Below are 18311 nucleotides of genomic sequence, written 5' to 3' on the forward strand. Positions count from 1 at the left end.
GTATTCATGTATTTAGTACAGGGTCTCACTACACAGATCAGACTCACAGTGAGTCTCCCGTTTCAGCCTCCCAAGTGCTGGGATCACAGGTGCACGCCATCACACCCAATCTCAGCACGCCCCAGAGGTGGGGCCGGCATGGCATACCTGGGCTCAAACCCCAGTCCCTGTGTCTGCCTAAGCAAGTGCTTTATTCCACTGAGCTATCTGGCCAGCCCCAGAAAAATTAACTAATTATTTTACTGAAAAAAAATCTCTATCCGCAGATTCAAGAAATTCAAAGAAATCCAGACAGAAGAAATATCAGGACAACTAAACACAGCAGATAGTCAAGTTACTAAAAACAAGTAAGAATGAAAACCTTACAAGTGGCTAGGGCTGGGGGCAGGGGCAGGTGGGGAGACACAAAAAGAAGGGACCGCAAATTGATTATCAGAACCTGTGCAAGGCAGGACACAAAAGAACATTTCTGAAGCATTAAAAGAGGTAAAAATGAGTAATCCAGAATTCTAAAGAAAGATCTTTCCAAGAATGCACATGAGATAAAACCCTTTTTCATAACAATAAAAAAAAAGCAAAAGGAAGATTATTCATATGCCAGAAGAAAGGCACTCAAAAGTTCTGTGTCTTTTTCTGGTGTTAAGGAAAGACTGAAATTAGGATCTGAAAAAAAAAAAAAAAGAGAAAGAAAAAAAGAAAAATGTTCTTAAGAACTCAAGAAATAAATATATTGAAATAAATATATAAGTATAGAAATTTTTTCTAGCTTAATCCTAAGAGATAACTAAATGTATAAAGCAAAATTAACAGTAATACAGTCTGGAGTTTACTTCATATCTAGCAACAAAATGAATGTAAGAAAAATGGGAGGCAAGAAATGGAGGTTGACTGTTAACTCTTACGCTTCATGTCAAGTTGTATTAAGTCATACAAATGTAGCCTATGGTAATAACATGACATAGCCTAGGCTATTCACTAAAAAGGAAAAGAATAACTAATAATCCACAGGAATAAATAAAATGTTAATTTAGAGTTCTAAAAATGCTTTCATAACCTAAAAGAATGCAGGGAAAAGACAAGACAAACAACTAGGATAAATAGAAAACAAACATCGAGATGGTATACTTCAGCCCAACCTTATAAATAATCATATAAAATGTAACTAATAACTAAATAAAATAAATGTAACCAATATTAATATAAAACTAATAACTATATAAAATTTTGAAAAGATGCTGTCATGTTACAGTTCTTTAAAAGCAAAAGTAAAGGAAGTCAGTTCCTAAGGATAGAGGAGTGAATTCACAAAACGGCCATAAGCATTCTATTTTTTTCCCATAATTTTATTGAGAAACAAAGAGCAATGAGACAGTTTTAAACCAAAGTGGTAGGACAGTTTCAATATTAACACATCGCATACATTCTTCCTAGTAGTTATTTGCTGTACAAGAGGCAGACATGATATCCTAATTACAAACACTATTACAACAAATCCCTCTATTCATTAAGAGAATGTAACTATATATCTATCCTAACCATTTTGAATACACAGATACAAAATGAACATTCACCTGTATCCCTTTTTTGTTTAGTTACATTATTTGAATATTATAGGTGTGTTAACTCAGCAAAATACACTAAAAGAGTACAGTAGTCCATAATAGTATTGGGTTTTCCACTTCACTGGCAATGTCAGAAATTGTTGACCTGAGTCCCCTACAGCTCAACATAACAGCATGGCTTTACTTCTTATACTTCGTTTTTATACTTTTCTGCTGGATGGTTAAGACCAAGGTAAAATAGGACCTACGCAACAAGAGTTGTAGCTTTTGGATCTGATAAAGTCAGTCAAATCCCCTCAGGATTTTTCCTGAGAACCTGTACCTCAGATTGTAGAACCTTTGTCAGTGTCAGCCATGTGGATGAGTCACGGCCATTGCTCAGCCAATGTGCTCTCTGTGAAAGCCTGAGAGAATGTTTTCTCTCCATGTGACTCTCCTTAGGCACACTCTACATCATCAAATACTTTCCTCTTTAGCCCCATAATCTCCTTGATCAGAAAATTTGGGACACTACTGAGTTACATGACATTACAGTACAAGTTCTCATATATCTTGAGTCTTAATTGACCTTGGAAGGCTAGGGCCAAAATGTTGGCTTTCATTGAAGCCCTCCTTTTTCTCTAATTTTGGTCTGCAAACTTAGGTTGTTAACCCTCCAGAAGCGAAGCTTACTACCATACAACCTGGGCTGTTAAGCTTAACCTCACTATCTGTCTGAATAGCAAACATCTTAGGCATAACATGGAACAGGTATTTTTCATCAAGTATTAATATGTTGAACTTTAAGTTCCTACAGAACATGATGAAAAAACATTAAAAAATTAAAATATATTTTAAAAATAGGCATAAAGAATTATATACTTCTCATGTTTGCACATAAGTCCAAAAGTCTCACCATATACAACCTTGAAGCAGGACAGTCCCACAACATTTCTTTTCCTGTCTCTTGCTTTCACTCACCACCCCCTTCTTTTTGAACAATCATCTACTCAAGAGACAGCACAGCAGCAACTGGCATGTCATGAGAAGCAGCCCATATTCAGAAGATCAGAATGACAGGCACTCCAAGCATGAACATACTATTACAAATTGCCATCTTCAGTGCAGTTGCTTAGTTCACAGGTATCACTATATATAGTTAATCAGGGTGGGAATTTTTCCAATTAAAAAAATTGGAAATAAATACTTAAAACTTAAATACTTATAATTTTTTTAAGTATTTCAGTTGGTGGTGAATTGAGTCCATTTTAAAATACTTCCAGCCTGTGTTGGAAATACTAACGTACCAGTTGCTAATTGTTGATTTAGCAGTTACTGTTTCATCATTTAAGATGTTCCATTCCATTGTCTTTTAGTTTCTGAAGTTTCTTTGCAAAGTGAGCTGTCAGTCTAATGTTGCTCTCTTGATAGTAATGCAGTATCTAGTTTTTGGTCTGCTGCTTTTAAAATTTCTTGTTTGGTTTGAAGCTAATTTTGTTATTCATGATTGTGTTTTCGTATTTACTCTTCTCTGAATTTACAGAGCTTCTGGAATCTCTGTTGATATCTATTACCTGTTTTGGAAAATCCTTGACCCTGAAGTTTTCAAATATTATTTTGCTTCATCCATTGTTCTTTCCTTTTGGGGTCTGAGTAGGAGGTAGGTATATAGTATGTTTGCTTTCATTCCTTTGTCCTCTGTCGGTGTCATGGTTTGGAATATTCTGTTGACCTGTCTTACATATATCAAGTCTTATTTTCTGTTGTATCTGATCAACCATTCAACTTATCCTGAGTTCTACCTTTCATATTTGGTTTTTTGAGTTCTAGAATGCTCATTTCATATTTCAATGTATATTTCACTCATACACATTGTTCACGTTCTCATTAATTTTGTCTCCATCTTCTCTTTTGAAAGATATCAATTACAATTATTTTAACATTCTTGTACAGTAACAATAATATGGACAGGCATCCTTTTTGTATTTTCTACTCTTAACAATAACCTTTTTATTCTCTTGACTTATTTCTAAAAACTATGATGGTGTGCTGGACTTGGATGCAAAGAACTGCAACGTCTTTACATGATGGTGTTGTATTAAATAGATGGACCCCTCTTTCTTTGGTTAATGCCTAGAATGAAGGGCTTGCTCTTGGCAGGGGCTTGTTGTGGGTCTAGTATCTGGTTGCACCCTTTTTTTGACCATGGTGCTGTGGTCCTTTGATTGAAGCCCTGCTGGTCTGTCTTAGTCAGCCAAAACTTTGCAGATGGAGATTGAGTTATAACCTTAAAAGTTTTTGGGTTTATTTCTGGTAAAACATGTCTAAGAGAATGCTACGCATAATGGATGTAGAACAAACTGGCTAAGTTTTTCTTAGCACTAGCTTGGCCTATACAAAGGACTAAAAACTGATATTTCTTCAAACTTGCATATCCACAGGTATTTACTTAAAAATGAATGAAGTGAGGTTACCACTGTACAAAATACAACTAACAGTGTTTGCTGCTGATGGCCAGATAAGGATAGTAAACAAGAGCTTACTTTCAAATATGGCTAATAATTTACCACAATTTACCAATGCGGACATTTTTTCTAAGGAGAAAGAAAAATGGTGACGTTGGCAAACATGATTTTCAATGCTGTACCGTGAAACATGTCAATATTTGGAATATCTGTGGTACTCCATGAAGCAATATTTCCCATAAGACCAACAAATAACATTACAAGGCCATCATAGGGGCAAGACACACAGTGGGTATTCACGGACTGGCATTACATAGTCCCCTGAAATGAGTTCAGACCACACTGCGGCAAGCTTTTAAGAAACTACCAATTGTCTTGTTCCAATGGGGGGTGAGAGAATGTCTGCAGAGATCTGGAAAAAGAATTAAAATGATGTTTTACCTATTTATCTGAGTGAGGCCAAAATCACTTAATAAGCCTCAACCAAAACAATGTATGTGGTGCAATCTAACAATATTATAAATGTTTTTAAAATTTAATACAGTAAATGATACATTAACAGCTCTCCCTGCTTCAAATTACTCCCTGTGCTTTGAAATACTTATCATTCTTGCCACTTTCCAAAGCAGTTCTGGAAGTCCTCTTTCACGATGTCTTCAAGTGTGCTGTCACAGCTGCCTCAATGTCCTAAATTGATTCAAAATGTTTACCTCCCTCGACTTTGGGGAAGACTCAGAAGTTGCAGAGTACTAGACCCAGTGAATGAAGACACACTGGACTGTTTTCACAAGCCCGCCTTCCCCTTGGATGGAACGTGGAGAGAGCATTCCTCATAGGTTTTATCATGTTTCACAAAGACACCCACAAAAGAGGATTCTAGAACGGCCTTAGAAAGTAGCAAAACTACTAGATTTGTGTGTTCAGAGTGAGAAGTACTTTGAGGGAGATGTACTGCCCATGGTTCTTTTACTATAATAAATGTTTTAACCCACACCATAAGTTTGATCAGCCCTTGTATGATAACATACCGAAAACAGAAGCAGATATGAGAATATAGCTTTCTCCTAAAAATTAAAAATATGTGGAAAAAAAGGTAAACTGATAATGTGTCTTTTACTAACTGCTTTTCATGAAAAATATACCTACTTTTCCTTTTAAAATATCACTGTGCAAAAATTTAATAAGTTTACATTTTTCTTAAGTAAATTAATAAATATTTTTATATTTCTCAATGTTAAGTTCTAATGTAGTAAACAGCAATATACTTTGCTTTTTCACATCCAAGGATTTAATCCAAGGGTTGAAATTATTGGGGGGAAACTTGTGCCTGTATTTAACAAGCTATGCTGAGGTTCTGTTCTGAACACTGTTACCTAAACAATAATTAGATACTACTTATATTGTTTTAAGTATTATAAGAAACCTAGAGATGATCTAGAGAGTATGCACATAGGCTATATGCAAATACTATGCCACTTTATCTTCTATTTTAGTTTTAATCTTTTAGTTATTTATTTGGTACAGGGTCTCCTTATGCAGCTCAGACTCATAGTGATCCTCTCTCAGCCTCCCCAGCACTGGGATTACAGGTGGTTCCCTGGTTCCTGGGGCCAGCATGGCCCAAAAGGGGTTCCAGGGCCAGAACAGCACGTAGTAGCAGGGATCACACCTGGGTCCTTGTGCTTGACAGGCAGGCGCTTGGACCGCCAAGCTAGCTCTCCAGCCCACTATGTACTTTACATGAGAGACTTGAGCATCCTTGGAATGTGACATCCAAGGGAAGTCCTAGAACTAATTATCTTAAGGAACCAAAATAGAAACATAAACAGATACAGACAGCTTATACAAGGTTTGAGATTTGAGATTCTCAGTGAGTTTTTAAAGTGAAATAAATCTCTGAGACCAAACAGTTTTAAGGAGTAGTAATTTAGTAGATATCTAACAGCAATCTCGGCACTGACCTCTGCAACCCGCTGGCTGTCCCCTTAGGGACCTAATGCCCCAAATGCACACCTGAAGAAACACACTTGCATCTTCCACCTAAGGAGGACCATGAGGACCTTTGTCTGCTGTTATGGAAGATGCCCACTTTTACAATGCTTTCTACCACCTCCTACCTCTATCATCCTACCTACACAAACTTTTCCACAAAGATTTGATTCAATTTCTTTAAGGGACTTCCTTGTAAATGTCCACTGGAAAATTTATCACCATGTCAGCTTAAAATTGGGGTAAGAAAGAAAGAATCCTATGGTACAGCAAGCCAGTATAGGAATACAATTCCATATGAAAACATTTAAAATACATTAGATTTTTGGTCAAGATGAAAGACAAAAAAAAAAAAAAAAGTCAAGCAATCTATTCTAATTGGGTTCCCATGGTAACTATACAATTGGGTTTTTCAATATAACATCCCAAAGGCCCAATGCACACTTGTAAAATATACTTCCAACGGCCGAATTGTTTTTACATTACAGCACTCCCAGGAAGATCAATCACTATACATCCCTACCCTAACTATTAGTGGCAGGAGACGTTAATACTATTTGCCACATTAACATAAGTCATGTAAGGAACACTACATATTATAATAATTATATAAAACTAATCATACACTTCATAACCATCAAACATGTTCTGAGTAGTAAACCGATAATCACTGATGTCATGGAATGTAAGAAATCAAGCCCAACTATATACCAAACCATTATGCCTCTCTTATTGATTTCAAGGATAAGCAGAACCAATCATTAATAATTACATTATAAGATGACCCTCAAGGTTAATCATATTCTTAGAGATTCTCACTATGGAATTAAACAACAAGCATAGCTATGTTAATAAATAAATAAAAGATAACTAAGAAGAATTCAAAACCACATCTTAAGTATTAAAAGCATGATAAACAACACAGCACATTTCTCAATTCAGGACTCTGGCTTCACCTGCCCTAACCACACCATTCAGTTTCCAACCACACCATTCTCCCTCTGGGCAACTGGTGGACCCCAAAAGCAGGGTCTCAGGAACATGGTGCTAGTCTATACTGTGGGCATATTAGGCCAGGGAAAGTTCAGCAATGGAAAGATCTACCAGGAAAAAATTTAGTCTGAGTTTTCTTTGCAACAATCCTAAAAGTCCCCATGGGTTTGATACAAGTTGCAGATTTAAAGTCTACTAAATAAACTGGTGAGTTGGCCAACCTCCTGTATTTTGAGGGCTCTTCATTAATGATTTAGATTCAATGTGAGACTGACCTGGCACAGGATTGGGCCAGAAGCCCTGAGAAAAAAAAATGTCTAAGTCTCTAGATCAAGAGAGACCTGAAAATATACTTAGAAAGAGAGAGAAGTAGGTTGGCACAAAAGAGCAAGCTCAACTAGTAGAGCAGTCAACTGTACATTTTTGAGAACTACAACTAGTATCCAGCAGGATGACTACTTACTACTCCTGGACCAGGCCAGATTAGTCTAGTTCCTGGCTAGAGTAGAGCCTACATGACTGGGTAAGTTAGAGTCTACCAGGACCAATCTCGAGAAGAAATGGAAAATCCTAACCACTATTTAGACTGAACCCCTGGCCTGCCCTTGCACTGAAAAAAACTAGGCACCCAACATTGGAGCTGGTATTTTCTCCCTGCCTCTGCTTTGCTTGCAGCCTACATGACTTCAAAGCTCATACACTTAACCAGTACCCCAAAACACTAGGCCTTTCTATAATCCAGCCCTCGAAGTGGTCCTTGTCTGACCTAGTGCATCTCATTTCTGCAACTACTAGAGTTACTGGTAATCAGATTTGGGTTTCTGCTGTTTTCTTTTACACACTCACATCTTTGGGGATGCCAGGAACTAAACTACAAACAGGACCTTTGAGCACCATGTGACTGCAAAGCTCTCCTCCTCCCAAAATTTCAGCCTCATATACAACCCCAGCAAGTTTTGGCTTTTCATAGGATTTTTAGTTTGCATTGTTCCTGTGTATTGGTCAGCTCAGGTTACTAAAACATAATACCACACAGAGTGGCTTCAATAACAGACATTATCTTCTGACAGTTGAGGCGGTGCTATTCACATTTCAGATAAAACTTCTGGCTACTTCAGTTCTGCTGAGGGCTCCCTCCCTTCCTAACTTGCAGACAGATGCCTGCTGTGTTTTCAAATGAGGAGACAGAGAACTCCCTTCTCTCCTTCAAAGCATCAGTCTTGCTAGGTTAGGCCCTCACTCCTCTGACCTCATCTGGCCTACAGACCTCTTAATGTCCCCATCTTCAAATGGAGCCACACTGGAATTAGGCCTCTAACCTCTGAATCTGAGGACACAGTGCAGTCCACAGCACCTTGTGCTAGGCCTTCTATACAGCAGAAGCCAAAGCCAGGCCTTGAAGGGCTTCTAATCTGGAATTCCAGCATTGCAAGATAAAAACAGTACAGTAAAGCTCAAAACAGATGGGTTTACTGAGTGCTTACAATGAGAACAATATTTTAATTGTTCTCATGGCAAGGGTGGTACCCCTGAGGGGGAAGATTTGGAGCTGAAGTGACTTCTAGGAGAGCTGAGTCTTAGGGAGGCTGGAGAGCCCAGAAAACACGAGTCTTTGCTTAGACTATGGTTAGAGATCTCAAAGACTAAGACAGAGGGGAGCTCTAGAAGGAGGAAATCTTGGCCTTCCTACCCACTCAACCTTGGTACAAAGGTTAATTTTTGCAGGCTCTGGACAAAGAGCCCATTAGGCCTGAATGTGGAGCTGTACCAACTCACGGCATCTTGGACCCAAGTGAGAGCGAGTTTAGCCCAAACATGTCTACCAGCCTTAAACAGAGGTGGGAGTGACAGGAAGGAGGCCAACTCTATTCTCTCTCTGTCTGTGCGCCAAGCTTTAATCATGTGGCTCCTCCTCCCAAAGCAGCTTCCTGTGAAGCTGTCTCCTCCTCCACCCTTCACTTTGGCAGGAGGTTATGCGTTTCCAGAAGCTTCGGAGACACACCAGAGAGATTTGTCAGAAGATGGATGCAAGAATAGCCAAGGCTGCAGCTAGCTGTCCTCTTTCGCAGAGAAAGGACATGAAACAGGAATATCCTCACCACTGACACCAGACCAACAAGCACCAAACAGAATTAAACTGCCAGAGAAGGCCTCAATCTGAGCCACTGGGGGCTGCCTGAAGGCACCAATACCCATCCGTTCCCAGACTCGACCCTCCTTACTAGGTCTTACCAGGAGCTTGAGACTGTGTCCCAGGTACCAAAATCATGCCAAATCAATGTCAGGGTGTAATATATACCCAACCATTAAAACTGGCTAGGGAGCGGCTCCAGCACAAGCAACAGGGAGTTGCTCGATGCCAATCTTCCAACAAAGCACATCACACAAACAGGATACTTCCTTCTGGCCAACACCAAAGTAGAGCTCAAACCTTCCCAAGAATCTACCCGCTTTCACTGTCACAACCTTTAATGGCTAGTAAGAAAAGCTACACTGAAAGAAGGGAGTCACGGCAAGACATCTCTATACAGGAGACAGGAAAACTCCTGATCAAAAAGGACTGTGATTATTGCTGTCTTTGTGGTGCTTTACCAAAAGCACCACAAAGACAGCAATAGTTATCAGTCTAAAAGAGAGTCACAGAGGCTCTTTGAAATGTTCTCATTATTCTCATGGCAAAAATAAATATCTTTTCAAACAAGCCAACAGTAAGGCTTTAAAGTTCATGCTTTTGTGAGAAAAAGGAGTGATCCTGACTCCAGCTGGCCATGGGGACTCAAGCCAGCGGCACAGCATTAGCTATAGCATCCAGGAATAACCTGATCTGACAGCATCAGAGTAATAAACTTCCCTCATTTGCCAGGACTTCTCCTGCTTAGCAATGAAAGTGTCCCATCTACACAAAGTGCTGGTCCCCATCACAGAAGGAACGCAGTGTCTCCCAAAGCCTGTTCTTTCAACAGGCAGAAGACTACACAGCCAACAGAGCAGATAATCTTGAACTTTAGGAACATTAACCTAACTTTTGAGCCTGCACATTCATTCAAAGTAACAACTCTGCCAACAAATGTCAGACTTAGAATCCTGGGAGCAACCTCACCTGGCTTCCCTACTTTGAGCCACAGGCACCTGACCTTAGAGTCCCATGCGGCCCAGGAACTGATGGAGTGGAGGAGGCACAGAGCACATGTTAATCAGCAAACACACCAACACAACACTCTGTATCCATGTGACTCAACAGCTTAATCTGATAATAACAAAGCAGTGACAGAGACAATTTTTTCTGCACAATAAAGAATAGTATACATGGGTCTTTTTTGGATAGCTGGCTAACTTTAGCAACTTTTAGATATATATCATTTTTTTTGGTGTTCCTTATTCTAGAAACTTCCTTTTAAGTGATAAAAGCCTTACCAATAAGAGCAACCAGACACTATCCTATCAGACACAACTCCTGTCATACACTACGCTAAGGATGTGAGGCACTTTCTCATTTGATTGCCTGTCATCCAATAGATACATTGCCTTTCCCTGGTAGCATTTTTTTAACTAGATGACAATCTCAGGATGCTGAAACTTTCAAGTTCCATCTCCACGGAACTTGTCCAGTCTCTGGCTTCGAGACCTGCAGTACCTACTGGCCTGAACTCCCGCCTAGAGCTTACTCTGTCCTTCTGTCTCTCCTTCCAACATAGCCACCTGTGATCACCAGGGACTCCACAGCTGCTGTTCCTTCCCTGAGATCTTTGTGCAACTGTCCACAGAACTACAAGCCAAAAGAAATCTCTTTCCTTATAAATCACCCAGCAACAGAAAACAGACTAAATCTTAGCCCATGGCCCAGAAGAAATCCTAACCCTGGTGGCCCTTGGAGAAGATATGCTGCCCCAGAAACCACCAGGTAAGCCCCACGGGGACATGCTCAAGCACCCATCTGGCTAAGATATGCCACAGTCATAATCCAAGGCAACTAAGCACACACTTTATTTTTAATTTGCATTCTGATGTAAATGTACACCTAAAGCTTGCCAGTTTTATTTTAAAGATTTCACTGCTACCTGCAGAAAGTACAGGTTGCCCCCTGTGGAGTGCAGGTTGGGAGTAGAGGGTGCCTGTTAATGAGCCTCCTTCCTCCCTGCTGACATTTCTGCCTGAATGAACAGTTAAAACAAGGCAATCTCCCACCTCACAACCCAGACGCCAGCCAAGGCAGAGGGGCTGATTGCTGTTCCAGAGCCAGAATGTTCTTAGGTGCTTGAAAAAGGTGTACATAAAAAGAGAGACATAGACACTAAACATTTTCTTCTTTCTCAATAAGCAAAATGACTCTAAATGTCATCTTTCAACCACACTCAACAATCAGTCAGTAAACCTGCAATACCAGCCCCAGTGATACCCACAGCGCTGTCTTCCCTCACTGTCAGGCCTGCTGCCACCCATCTTTTCCTCATTAGGCACACATACTGGCCAAGGAGCCTTCTATGGAAAACTCTGACAAGCTGGTATCCCCGCTCGCAAAGGACTAGAGGAAAGACTCCAGAGCACTGCAGCTGTGATTTCCAGGAGTTGCCCCCTTACCACTTCAACCTTCGATTCCAGCCACCCATGCAGTCCCTAAAGGCACCCAATAGTCTGCATTTGCCCTGCTCTGCCCAGAATGTCTCGTGTCTTCTGCCAGCTGAGGAACTGGGGGATTCTCATGAATTGCTTTGATGGGAGTCAGATGAGGATCCCTGGCCCACAGTAATGTGGCAAGACAGGTGAACAACTCTTGGGACAGGGGTGGCACTACAGATGCTCCCCTCCTTCCTGTACCCATAACATTGATCATCAACTCTCAAATGGGATGTAGGGTGAGCATAAACAACAAATGCAGCAGGCAAGCTTTGCCATAGTTCTATACTTCTTTTGGGGGTCTTAAGCAGTGGCAGAAGACTTGGATGCTCTTTCTCCCACAACAGTAAGGACAATGCTTGGTGACTTATCGTTGACTTAGTCACCAAGTCTTGGTGACGATAGAAAACTTTGACTATACACATGTGTTCATAACCTACCTTACATAACCTACCTTACACCTAAAAGGGCTTCTAAAGTCTTCTCAGCCCCACCACTGCAAAGGCAGTGTGGCACAATGGCATAAAGCCTACATGTGTTTATGAAATAAATTTGGGTGGGGAAGAATTCTCCCCTACTCCCTGTACTTCATGCCATGTTACTCAAACTCTCCAAAACCCAGTTCCCTCACATTCAGCACAGACACGAAAAGTATGTAACGTCACCACACAATCCTGAAGATTTACTAAGATGGTCTGTGTTCAGCAATGAGCACTCTATGCCTTTCCTAAGAGTGCCAGGGTGGGTGAAATGAATCATTATGTGAGGGTACAGAGATAACCCAAAATAAGGCCAATTTTCAAACACACACACACACACACACACACACACACACACTCCTTCACATCATTGACTTGTGGACAAAGCGTAACCAAGGGTTGTCCCTTGCTACTGCACTGTGAGTAGTCACACATGAGAAAACGTGGTCCTGTGCTAGTCGTACTGCCATTACATTATGTTAGATCCTGTGTCTAGTCGTCTCAGAAGTCCTTCAATTTAACAGACTAGCAGTGTCATGCCTCCTAGACGGGGCTGTCTGAGATGGCAGGCGCCACTAGGAATGCAAAGCACAAACACACCATCATGACACACACCTGAACATTCTGAATTTGGTCACCTGACTGGGACAATAATGCAGCCAGACACTTCAGCAGTAATCATTGTCTTCCCTAAAAATGAAGGTATACATGGCAAAGCAAACTACCTGCTTATAGTCAAAAGGAAGTTTAGAAACATGCCGAATTAGCGCAGAGCTACCACATGCTCTAAATGCACTGGAGGTAGAATGACATGTCTGACTTCCTCGTGTTCTGACTCCACCAACAAGAGTTTTGTGATGAAGCAATAACAAATACCAACTATTATTATTACTCAGGTCTCACCAGAGATGGGCCTAGTATGACCCCTCAATCTGATAATTTCACATCTCACAAATGTCACCAGCCTCACTGACTTCATTACTTTTCTCACGAACAAGACCAAATACCTGAAACCCAAAGAAAGGGGAAAAAGTTTATTTAGCTCCCAGTTCATAGAGGTTTCACTCTATAATCCGTTGGCACATGGCAGTGGGGAAACAGTTCACAGCGGTGGAAAAGAGCAAAAGCAATGAGCGAGAGACAAACCTCTTTCTGTCCCTTATATTGCATCCAGTCTACTGGGATTAGGGAGGTGCCAATGCAGTCAGGGGACCAACCCATCAACCACCCATCCTTAATCCCACCACTATACTACATATCAATCACACGGTCTAGATTCAGCTACTTCTAAAATAAATCCTATGACCACATGAGGCTTTTGGGGGGTCACCTAGACCTACCTGGAAGAAACCCTTGTGAATTTCAGTAACTTTACCTAAAGTCTTAGATAACAAGGTGTGAAGCAATAAAATCTTGCCAGGAGGGATGCACTGGTAACCACTGTCCTGCCACCTCTATGAAAGCCTGGCATATGGGAATCTGCAAAGCAAGGATTCCAGCTGGACTGAAAGAAAACAAGGATGCTGATTGAGGGAAATGAGAATGGAAGGAACATTCTGTCTGGACTAAAGGGAAACAAAGACTGTGATGGAACCAGGAAGGGAAAAAGATGTTTACTGGACTAGAGAGAAATGAGTATGCTGATTAGACTGGAGGAAAATAAGGATTCTGAATGATTCTTCACCCTCTTCCAGTTTTATCTTTCTGTGAGATATTTTCTCCATGCAGTGCTTTTGATTTTAAAAATATTCACTTACTATTTCACACACTTCTACTTGCTCAGGTATACAAGAATAAGCTGATCATCCCCATCCAATAGGTGATGGGGTGGTTAAAGTTGCCTCCAGTCACCGAGCTAGTAACTGTCACCATCAGAGCCACATCCATTTTTCTTCTTACCCACAATTCCAGCATGTGCTATGAAAAAAAAATCCCACTTAGTTCCACAAAAATATATTCAGTTGTGTATCCAAAAGTTAATGCTCACCTGAGATATGAAAATACATCTACCCAGAAGGGTAAAAAAGGAACATGGGCCAGCCAAAAGGACAAAGAGAAGGGAGACACACGATGGCTACCCATGCTTCACGTTTGTTTGTAAAACTGATGCCAAAGTTTTGGCAACATCTGCATCCTTTGTCATAACCACAAAACCGAAAACTATAATGCTATGATAACATGTTGGGTTTATATTTTGAAGAGATTCACATGTCTCTAAGGAGTTACAAAACCATACACAGATCCATATGCACAGGCAACTTAGAACAATGCTGGCTACAAGTGGATCCAGCTGGAAAGAGAACTCGGAATTTGTCTGGGCTGGCAACAAGCTCTCCTTTCCAAGTAATCCTAAGGACTCCTGGAGGTGCTCAAGTATTAGGACATTCCAAACTCTCCTGAGGATCCTGCAAAGCCACAGATTCCCAAGTTCTGATGCTATATGGGGCCCATAATAAGAGACCCCTCAATGTATCTTTGTAAATGCTCCATATTTCTGATGCCATTAGGGTTCAGACTATCTTTGTAAAAACACTGCCCTAGTCTTCCCAGTGAATACCTCAAACAGAGCAGCACATCCAAGGGGCTGGCTCATGAGCACTGTGGAGGCTTAGTTCAGAGTGGCTCTTACAAAGGAGCAACAGCCAAACCTGAAGGTGACATTTGGGCCCCCACTTGTAGAACTTTTGATTGACAGTAATATATGGCTAAAAGTTGAAAAACAAATGAGGAATAACTACCAGTTATTTATTAAAATTTCCACACTTAAAAATTCATATCCTATATGGCCCTGAGATTCATTCCCTCTTCAACCATCTAGGTATCTCTGAAATAATCCAGTGTTGGAATTGCCTAATCTGTCAATAAGGTAAGAATTTTCTAAACTACTATCCATATGACTCAATTTGTCAGTAAAAACTGCCACCAGCGCTGTGCTTGCAGAAAAATGTCCATAAATGCATTATTGTGACTGGCAGATCGATGTCTATAATAAAAACAAATAGATTTAACAAGTGCCTGCTTTTACGAGCCACACCATTGGTAGATTCTACATTCAGTGTCACCCCAGGACTTCTGGGAATGGGCCACTCAGCTAGGGTTGGATACTGTGCTGATTTCACAAGTGTTACGGGAAGGAAATTACTCTAACAAGAAAATTTGAGAAGTTGAAAGTGGATATATTGGGCATTTATGGCTCTCTCACAATCCCTTGCATGGCTACAGATATACACATACAATGACAAATTTAACAGCTATAAATAATGTTTGGGTAGCATTTCTAACTGGTTTTACAAGAGCTACATCATAGGCCAAATAAGTTTATTCCAGACAGGGGTGCAGGGCACACAAGGCTCCTTGGGGATCCCTACCCTCCTGATAACAATGCATGGAATAGAAAACAAGTGACGAACATGTGGCCAAGGGTGTCACTGCCGTGTTGGTGGCCCCAGAGCAGCCCATTCATAATTTAACAGGGGCAAACTTCAGTGCACAATTCAACCACAACATTCTGGCAAGACAGGAACCTCCTCTGCCAAAGCCAACAATTCCTTCAAAGATTACCAAATGATTAAATCCTCTTCATAGTTACATGAAAAAATAAGTCATTCAATACATTCCAATATATTCTCTATATGGTTTCTCTGTAAGTTCTTTATTCATGTTAATTTTTAAGTCAAGTGAAAAACTAGACTTCTTTTATAGATTAGATAGGCAGCACTAAATCAAAATCCAAAAACATACCCCATGGCATTATGTCTCAAAGTTTTATCCACCTATGTTCAGGACAGAAACAAATAAAATGGGAAAAATCCATGGCGCCCAGCAAAGGAGAACCGGCCTCCCACAAAGCTCTAACCTCCTCCCCATCCCTAGATGAACTCTTTCACCTTCACTTCAAACCTATAAGGAGGTATTGGGCTGGTTTGTTTCTGTGTTTGTAAACAAGCTCACAAGGAAGCCCACAGTCACCTAGTGAAACCAAGGTTTAAATGTCTCTCATTTTAAAACTTTCAGGTTTTATTTAAATGATAGTCTGCAATAAGATGCAAGGTTGTTTGTTTTCAAAAAGTAACTGTATTACATACTACCTAGCCAGAAGACAGAAGGTTAAGGAAAGCTGCAACTGTAACTGGGCTAGGCCTTTTCAAAGCCGGAAAAGTTCAGTGTATTTATGGGAGTTACCTGAGACCCAAACAGAAGCCAGAGGCCTCAGGGAAAGAAGATCTACAAAGGGACCTTCAAGCTGGAATAGGAAGTTGGGCAGGTCAGAGAGATGTGTGAAAACTAAAAACACAGACAGTGCCCAACTTACACAGTTTGACTTGCTGTTTTTCAACTTCACCATGATGCAAAAGCACTATGCATTCAGCAGAAACCATACTTTGAATCTGGGATTTGCATTTCTTCCCAGGCTAGTGATTTGTGATATGATCCTGTAATCCTGGTAGACAGTGCAACAGCTCCAGTCAGAAACGGCCCACAAGCTAAAGTGTGGCATGATGCTGAGTGTGGATATTTAGGAGGCGAGGTGTATTCAATGAATTTCTAACTTATAGGATCTTCAACTCATGATGACTTTAATGGGATACTATCAGTTGAAAGGTATGTATTACATTCACAAATGATCAAAGGAAAAGAGAATTCAGAAAATACTGCTTTGCTTCTATTTTCTGTCAACAACAGGCTCTATACTGAACGAAGAGAGTTAGTCTTAATGGTTTGAATCACTGGCTCCTAAGTGTCCACTGCAAAATTAAAATAACAATTCAGTAATTTATTAACAAAAACTGAAGAGACTCTAATGTTTAGACTCCTGAGACAAAAAGGAATCAACTCCTAGGGAACTGTAGGGCGTAAGAGTTCCCTATGGCTCCTTGTTTTCCGTCGCACAGGAGGGACACCTCAGAAGGCAATGTGATGTGAGGGGAGAGAGATGAGTGACAGACAAGGCCCCAGTGTGTGGCCCGACCTCAGCGGAGGCCCCCGAGTGCCTCATCCTGCTCTGGGAGGAAAGATGCCTTAGAAATCTCAGCACTGAGCACGATTCAGATGGTAACCAGGGTGTACTTAGAGCTCTAATAATATAAGTTAAATCCAATATCATAACACACATTTTTTTCCAGTGAAAAAACCTTTCCATAGAAAAGCACCCTAGTAAAGCAGTGTACTTGAAGCTTGGCTCCTCCAGTCCCTTAGATCCTAAAACACACTTCTACTGCCAAATTCTCAGGAAGAACCTGGGAAGAAACAAGACCCCTACCATCACAAATCTCTTCTCCTTGCCCACTTGCAGCTTTTTGGTTCTGGCAGATATTCTGATAACGCATCTGAATACGATACTACCAGCCAGGTTCTCGACACAGTTTTCTTCAAAATTTTTACCCACCACAACATGCTAAACCTTTTTATCTCCATGAGTGTTTTAGCCATTGAGAGACCCACGAACGTAACAAAACCATCTCTTCAGATCATCTGTTATGGACAGGAGAGGTGGGAGGGTTTCTCTAGCAGACATGCTATAAGTCTGTATCTGGGTTTATACTTAAGACACAAGCACTGGGGATGTAGCTCAGTGGTAGAGCCTTTGCTTTGCATGAGTAAAGTCCTGCATTCCATCACATTCTACCATAATAGAGGTAAAGTATATGTATATAAATAAATAATAACCAGTCTAACTTCACCACTTTATGTTTACCATCTTGGCACTGTGCTCCACCCACTCTGGCAGACCCCTCTCTTGACAAACCTGCTTCCCTGTGGGAATCGTCCAACTACAGTGTACACACATATACACACCCTGTTTTCCTTTTCCTGTTTTTTTTTTTTTTCTTTTTTTGGCAGTACCAGGGATTGAACTCAGGCCCTTGCACTTGCCAGGGAAGTGCTTATTCTACTGAGCTATCTCCCTGGCCCTTATTTTCTTTTTTTTTTCTCTTTTCCTTCCTTCCTTCCTTCCTTCCTTCCTTCCTTCCTTTCTTTCTCTTTCTTTCTTTCTTTCTTTCTTTTGCATTTGGTACAGGTTCTCACTGTGCAGCTTGGACTCCTAATGATCCTCCTGTCTCAGTCTCCCCAGAGCTGGGATTACAGGTGTGTACCACCACATTCAGTCGTGGTGGTCAGCTCAGTGTGCCCGGGACTTGTCCAGTGCATTTGGTGCTGGGAATCGAATCCTGGTCCTTGCAATTGCCTAGGCAGGCCCTTAGACCACTGAGCTATCTCCAAGGCCCCAT

At 40.8% G+C, this 18311-nt stretch overlaps 1 protein-coding gene across 2 annotated transcripts in view; it reads right to left on the bottom strand.

The window, feature by feature from the left end:
* Mgmt (O-6-methylguanine-DNA methyltransferase) overlaps nucleotides 1-18311 on the bottom strand; it is a 325209-nt gene that overhangs the window by 305910 nt on the left and 988 nt on the right. The window contains exon 1 of one of the 2 annotated variants that reach the window (XM_004625574.2): nucleotides 13839-13996. The exons of the other annotated variant lie outside the window; for it this stretch is intronic. The gene's annotated coding sequence lies outside the window, so the exon portion shown is untranslated. Of the gene's footprint in view, nucleotides 1-13838; nucleotides 13997-18311 lie in introns of those variants that run through there. 2 annotated transcript variants of the gene reach the window in all.

This window comes from Octodon degus, unplaced genomic scaffold, assembly GCF_000260255.1.
Source record: "Octodon degus isolate 3935 unplaced genomic scaffold, OctDeg1.0 scaffold00010, whole genome shotgun sequence".
Classification (NCBI taxonomy): Eukaryota; Metazoa; Chordata; class Mammalia; order Rodentia; family Octodontidae; genus Octodon; species Octodon degus.